The sequence below is a fragment of the Zea mays genome, chromosome 3, assembly GCF_902167145.1.
Source record: "Zea mays cultivar B73 chromosome 3, Zm-B73-REFERENCE-NAM-5.0, whole genome shotgun sequence".
NCBI classification, from domain to species: domain Eukaryota; kingdom Viridiplantae; phylum Streptophyta; class Magnoliopsida; order Poales; family Poaceae; genus Zea; species Zea mays.
In genome coordinates, this window is record NC_050098.1 from 167,877,763 (window position 1) to 167,885,748 (window position 7,986).

A 7,986-nucleotide genomic window follows, 5' to 3' on the forward strand; every position below is an offset into this window, starting at 1 on the left:
TCCTAGTGAAGTTGTTGAGCTCCTCTTGCATCGCCATCACCCAATCCGAATCTTGAAGTGCTTCCTCTACCTTGTGTGGCTCAATAGAGGAAACAAACGAGTAATGATCACAAAAATGTGCAACCCGAGACCGAGTAGTTACCCCCTTATGAATGTCGCCGAGGATGGTGTCGACGGGGTGATCTCGTTGGATTGCTTGGTGGACTCTTGGGTGTGGCGGCCTTGGTTCTTCCTCATCCTCCTTTTCTTGATCATTTGCATCTCCCCCCTTGATCATTGCCATTATCTTGAGGTGGCTCATCTTCTTGATTTTGTCTTTCATCAACTTGAGCCTCATTCTCATTTTGAGCTGGTGGAGATGCTTGCGTGGAGGAGGACGGTTGATCTTGTGCATGTGAGGGCTCTTCGGATTCCTTAGGACACACATCCCCAATGGACATGTTCCTTAGCGCTATGCATGGAGCCTGTTCTTCACCTATCTCATCAAGATCAACTTGCTCTACTTGAGAGCCGTTAGTTTCATCAAACACAACGTCACATGAGACTTCAACTAGTCCAGTGGACTTGTTAAAGACCCTATATGCCTTTGTGTTTGAGTCATAACCAAGTAAAAAGCCTTCTACAGTTTTAGGAGCAAATTTAGATTTTCTACCTCTTTTAACAAGAATAAAGCATTTGCTACCAAAAACTCTAAAGTATGAAATGTTGGGCTTTTTACCGGTTAGGAGTTCATAGGATGTCTTCTTGAGGATTCGGTGAAGATATAACCGGTTGATGGCGTAGCAGGCGGTGTTGACCGCTTCGCCCCAGAATCGGTCCGGTGTCTTGTACTCATCAAGCATGGTTCTTGCCATGTCCAATAGAGTTCGATTCTTCCTCTCCACTACACCATTTTGTTGGGGGGTGTAGGGAGAAGAGAACTCATGCTTGATGCCTTCCTCCTCAAGGAAGCCTTCGATTTGAGAGTTCTTGAACTCCGTCCCGTTGTCGCTTCTTATTTTCTTGATCCTTAAGCCGAACTCATTTTGAGCCCGTCTCAAGAATCCCTTTAAGGTCTCTTGGGTTTGAGATTTTTCCTGTAAAAAGAATACCCAAGTGAAGCGAGAATAATCATCCACTATTACAAGACAATACTTACTCCCGCCGATGCTTATGTAAGCAATCGGGCCGAATAGATCCATGTGGAGTAGCTCAAGCGGCCTGTCGGTCGTCATGATGTTCTTGTGTGGATGATGGACTCCAACTTGCTTCCCCGCCTGGCATGCGCTACAAACCCTGTCTTTCTCAAAATGAACATTTGTTAATCCTAAAATGTGTTCTCCCTTTAGAAGCTTGTGAAGATTCTTCATCCCAACATGAGCTAGTCGGCGGTGCCAGAGCCAACCCATGTTAGTCTTAGCAATTAAGCAAGTGTCGAGTTCAGCTCTATCAAAATCTACCAAGTATAGCTGACCCTCTAACACTCCCTTAAATGCTATTGAATCATCACTTCTTCTAAAGACAGTGACACCTACATCAGTAAAAAGACAGTTGTAGCCCATTTGACATAATTGGGAAACAGAAAGCAAGTTGTAATCTAAAGAATCAACAAGAAAAACATTGGAAATAGAATGGTCAGGAGATATAGCAATTTTACCAAGTCCTTTGACCAAACCTTGATTTCCATCCCCGAATGTGATAGCTCGTTGGGGATCTTTGTTTTTCTCATATGAGGAGAACATCCTTTTCTCCCCGGTCATGTGGTTTGTGCACCCACTGTCGAGTATCCAACTTGATCCCCCGGATGCATAAACCTACAAAACAAATTTAGTTCTTGACTTTAGGTACCCAAACTGTTTTGGGTCCTTTGGCATTAGAAACAAGAACTTTGGGTACCCAAACACAAGTCTTGGAGCCCTTGTGTTTGCCCCCAACAAACTTGGCAACGACCTTGCCGGATTTGTTAGTAAGCACATAAGAAGCATCAAAAGTTTTAAATGAAACAGCATGATCATTTGATGCATTAGAAGTTTTCTTTCTAGGCAACTTGGCACGGGTTGGTTGCCTAGAGCTAGATGTCTCACCCTTATACATAAAAGCATGATTAGGGCCAGAGTGAGACTTCCTAGAATGAATTTTCTTAATTTTGCTCTCAGGATAACCGACAGGGTATAAAATGTAACCCTCGTTATCCTGAGGCATGGGAGCCTTGCCCTTAACAAAATTAGACAAGTTCTTAGGAGGGGCATTAAGTTTGACATTGTCTCCCCTTTGGTAGCCAATGCCATCCTTAATGCCAGGGCGTCTCCCATTATTATCTCTAGGATTGGGAATTGAAACATTACAAACATGAGAATCAACCTTAGCATTTAAACTAGCATTTTCATTCCTAAGGTTGTCAACAATCTCACGGCATGTGCTTAGCTCACTAGATAATTTTTCACATTTTTCAACTTGTAGAGCATAAGCATTTTTAACCTTAACATGTTTTTTATTTTCCTTGATTAGGAAGTCCTCTTGGGAGTCCAAGAGATCATCCTTCTCATGGATGGCACTAATTAGCTCATTTAGTTTTTCCTTTTGTTCCATGTTAAGGTTGGCAAAAAGAACCCGCAAGTTATCCTCCTCATTGCTAGCATCATCCTCATCACTAGAGGTTTCATATTCAGTGGAGGATTTTGATTTTACCTTCTTTTTGCCGTCCTTTGCCATGAGACACTTGTGGCCGATGTTGGGGAAGAGAAGTCCCTTGGTGACGGCGATGTTGGCGGCGTCCTCGTCGTCGGAGGAGTCGCTTGAGCTTTCGTCGGAGTCCCACTCCCAACAAACATGGGCATCGCCGCCCTTCTTCTTGTAGTATCTTTTCTTCTCCTTTCTTCTTCCCTTCTTGTCGTCGCCCCTGTCACTATCACTTGATAATGGACATTTAGCAATAAAGTGACCGGGCTTACCACACTTGTAGCAAACCTTCTTGGAGCGGGACTTGTAATCCTTTCCCCTCCTTTGCTTGAGGATTTGGCGAAAGCTTTTGATGATTAAAGCCATCTCCTCATTGTCGAGCTTGGAGGCGTCAATTGGTTGTCTACTTGGTGTAGACTCTTCCTTCTTATCCTCCGTTGCCTTGAAGGCTACCGGTTGCGCCTCGGATGTGGATGGTTCGTCAAGCTCGTTGATCTTTTTGGAACCTTTAATCATGCATTCAAAGCTCACAAAGTTCCTGATAACTTCCTCGGGGGTCATTTTAGTATATCTAGGATTACCACGAATTAATTGAACTTGAGTGGGGTTAAGGAAAATGAGAGATCTTAGAATAACCTTAACCACCTCGTGGTCGTCCCACTTTACGCTCCCGAGGTTGCGCACTTGGTTCACCAAGGTTTTGAGCCGGTTGTACATGTCTTGTGGCTCTTCCCCTTGGCGAAGACGAAAACGACCGAGCTCCCCCTCGATCGTTTCACGCTTGGTGATCTTGGTGAGTTCATCACCTTCGTGCGCCGTCTTGAGTAGGTCCCAAATCTCCTTCGCATTCTTCAACCCTTGTACTTTGTTGTATTCCTCCTTGCTTAGAGAGGCGAGGAGAATGGTTGTAGCTTGAGAGTTGAAATGCTCGATTTGGGACACCTCATCCTCATCATAGTTCTCATCCCCTACGGATGGTACCTGCGCACCAAACTCAACAACATCCCATATGCTTTTGTGGAGCGAGGTTAGATGAAATCGCATTAAATCGCTCCACCTAGCGTAATCTTCACCATCAAAGGTTGGTGGTTTGCCTAATGGGACGGAAAGTAAAGGTGTATGTTTGGAAATGCGAGGGTAGCGTAGGGGGATCTTACTATACTTCTTGCGCTCTTGGCGCTTAGAAGTGACGGATGCCGCGTCGGAGCTGGAGGTAGATGTTGATGAAGTGTCGGTCTCGTAAAAGACGACTTTCCTCATCCTCTTGTGCTTGTCCCCTCTCCGACGTGGCTTGTGAGAAGAAGATTTCTCCCTCCTCTCCTTGTGATGAGAAGAAGACTTCTTCTCCTTCCCTTTGTTGGAGGAGCTCTTCTTCTTCTCCTTCCTTTTGGTGCGGGATTCTTCCGATGAAGTGCTCTCGTGGCTTGTAGTGGGCTTTTCGCCGGTCTCCATCTCCTTCTTGGCGTGATCTCCCGACATCACTTCGAGCGGTTAGGCTCTAATGAAGCACCGGGCTTTGATACCAATTGATAGTCGCCTAGAGGGGGGGTGAATAGGGCGAAACTGAAATTTACAAATATAAACACAACTACAAGCCGGGTTAGCGTTAGAAATATAAACGAGTCCGCGAGAGAGGGCGCAAAACAAATCGCAAGCGAATAATGAAGTGAGACACACGGATTTGTTTTACCGAGGTTCGGTTCTTGCAAACCTACTCCCCGTTGAGGAGGCCACAAAGGCCGGGTCTCTTTCAACCCTTCCCTCTCTCAAACGGTCCCTCGGACCGAGTGAGCTTCTCTTCTCAAATCAAAGCCGGGAACAAAACTTCCCCGCAAGGGCCACCACACAATTGGTGCCTCTTGCCTTGATTACAATGGAGTTTTGATCTCAAGAACAAGTGAGAAAGAAAAGAAGCAATCCAAGCGCAAGAGCTCAAATGAACACGGCAAATCACTCTCACTAGTCACTAGGGTTTTGTGTGAAATTGGAGAGGATTTGATCTCTTTGGTGTGTCTAGAATTGAATGCTAGAGCTCTTGTAGTAGTTGGGAAGTGGAAAACTTGGATGCAATGAATGGTGGGGTGGTTGGGGTATTTATAGCCCCAACCACCAAATGTGGCCGTTGGAAGGCTGTCTGTTCGATGGCGCACCGGACAGTCCGGTGCACACCGGACAGTCCGGTGCCCCCTGCCACGTCATCACTGCCGTTGGATTCTGACCGTTGGAGCTTCTGACTTGTGGGCCCGCCTGGGTGTCCGGTGCACACCGGACATCTACTGTTCCTTGTCCGGTGTGCCAGTATGGGCACGCCTGCCATCTGCGCGCGCTGTGCGCGCATTAAATGCTCCGCAGGGAGCCATTGGCACGGAGATAGCCGTTGCTCCGGAGTCGCACCGGACAGTCCGGTGCACACCGGACAGTCCGGTGAATTATAGTGGACTAGCCGTTGGAGTTTCCCGAAGCTGGCGAGTTCCTGAGGCCGACCTCCCTTGGCGCACCGGACACTGTCCGGTGTACACCGGACAGTCCGGTGAATTATAGCCGAGTCGCCCCTGGGAATTCCCGAAGGTGGAAGGTTTGAGTCTGAGTCCCCCTGGTGCACCGGACATGTCCGGTGGCACACCGGACAGTCCGGTGCCCCAGACCAGGGGTGCCTTCGGTTGCCCCTTTGCTCCTTTGTTGAGTCCAAAACTTGGTCTTTTTATTGGCTGAGTGTGAACCTTTTACACCTGTATAATCTATACATTTGGGCAAACTAGTTAGTCCAAAGATTTGTGTTGGGCAATTCAACCACCAAAATTATATAGGAACTAGGTGTAAGCCTAATTCCCTTTCAGTAGGGAACTTTTGGACATGCTTTGTTTAGACCATTGTAGTCTACACACATCCGCCATTTCCCTCCTTTCTTTCTCACAAGCACAGGGTTGGCGAGCCATTCGGGATGGAATACCTCTTTGATGAACCCCGCCGCCATTAGCTTGTGGACCTCCTCGCCTATGGCTCTGCGCTTTTCTTCGTCGAATCGGTGCAGAGGTTGCTTCACGGGTCGGGCTCTAGCTCGGATATCCAGCGAGTGCTCGACGACATCCCTCGGTATACCGGGCATGTCCGAGGGACTCCACGCAAAAACATTGGCGTTTGCGCGGAGAAAGTCAACGAGCACTGCTTCCTATTTGGGATCGAGCTCGGAGCCGATCCGGATCCGCTTGGAGGTGTCGTTGCTGGGGTCGAGAGGGACGGACTTAACCGTCTCCGCTGGCTCGAAGTTGCTGGCATGGCGCTTCACGTCTGGCGCCTCCTTGGAGAGGCTCTCTAGGTCGGTGATGAGGGCCTCGGATTCGGCGAGGGCCTCGGCGTACTCCACACACTCCACATCGCATTCGTACGCGTGTCGGTACGTGGGGCCGACGGTGATGACCCCGTTGGGGCCCGACATCTTGAGCTTGAGGTAGGTGTAGTTGGGGACGGCCATGAACTTGGCGTAGCATGGCCTCCCCAACATGCGTGGTAGGTCCCTCGGAACCCGACCACCTCGAACGTGAGGGTTTTCCTTCGGAAGTTGGAGGGAGTCCCGAAGCAGACGGGTAGATCGAGTTGTCCGAGGGGCTGGACGCGTTTCCCGGGGATGATCCCGTGGAAAGGCGTCACGCCTACCCGGACCGAGGACAGGTCGATCTACAGGAGCCCGAGGGTCTCGGCGTAGATGATGTTGAGGCTGCTGCCTCCGTCCATGAGGACCTTGGTGAGCCTGACGTTGCCGATGACGGGGTCGACAACTAGCGGGTATTTCCCCTGGCTCGGCACGCGGTCGGGGTGGTCGCCCTTGTCGAAGGTGATGGGCTTGTCGGACCAGTCTAGGTAGACTGGCGCCGCCACCTTTACCGAGCAGACCTCCCGACGCTCTTGCTTGCGGTGCCGAGCCGAGGCGTTCGCCATGTAACACCCCAGGTGTTACCTTGGCTAGAGCCACCTTAGCACTAGAAGCTGTGTTCACAAGGGTAAAGACTTAGGACACCACATCAGAACTTTGGAGCTCTTGTGCTAATCAAGTTGCCAATGACATAAGAAGCATTACTCTAATCCTTGCATACTTACTGCCTTGGATAAGAGGGGAGAAGAACCCTAGACCTCTCCTAAACCCTATCTTCCAAAACCCTGGGTAAGAGGGGAAAGAGAGTGAACAAGGGTGCAAAGTGTGTGTAACTTTTGCCCAAAACCTAAGCAACATTATAACCATCAATTAAGGGAGGGAAAGATTGCAAAAAGACCCCTGGAGAAACCCCAATTCAAATCTCCAAGTGAAGAGAGAGCTAGAGCTCTCTATTTCTCTCTAAGTTAAAAACTATACCTACACTAAAGATCAGTTGTGTTCACCTCGAAGCTGGCATCAAATCCACCTGTGTCCTATACCAAAAATGTGGCAGACCACCCAAGGCACCCACTGGAAAAAGCTGAGCCCGAGACTTGGACGTTTGACATGCCTTGGCATGGTTTTTGTCGCGAGGTGGGCAGTGTGACACACCCGATTTGGCGACCGGAGATCTCCCTCCCTAGGCCATATCTGCCATGGCGTCTCATAGGTAAGTGATAGGCCTAGATGCCAGGAGTAGACCCACGCCGGATTTTTGCCAAGATTCGCACGTTTGCGACTTGGGTGAGCTGTGGAACAAGGGCAGAAGACAAGCTCCACGTGTTCGACGCGCTCTACCACGCCAGAGCACGCCCGCGCCCGACCCCGCGCCGCGCCGAGCCGCGCCCGTGTCCCCTGTGTGCGCCCGCGCCTATAAAACCCACTGAGGCATCGAACACACTTCTCCGCGCACCCTCAAGCGTCACCGGAGCTTAGCTCGCCGCCGTTTGCCCGTGCGCGACGTGTTCACGGCCACCCGACCCACTGCCACCGTAGACCGGCCAATAGAGCCATTCCCAACCCCGTCCAGCCCTCGGAGAAGACTGTGCACACCCCCGTGAGGCTCCCCGAGCAAGGAATCGGAGAGTACTTCGCCGGAGAAGCCAGTCCACGCTCGCCGGAGCTCTCGCCCCCGCCGGAGTACGTGGACCGGGTAAACCACTCCACCATCCTTCGATTCCTTGTGCATATAGTCGCTGCGTGACCCCGTGAAGCTCACCATGCCCTCGGATTGAACCAGTTCGCCGTGGTTTGGCCGGTACACTCGCCGCCGACGAGCACACCCGCCTGTACGTGTGGACCGGGCGATTCCGGCCATCTCCGACGTCGAGCCGTACCTCGACGTGACCACTAGAGTCTCCCCGAGCCAACCCCACCCTTCGCCGGACCTCCCTCGCCGCCGGTAAGCCGCGCCGCCC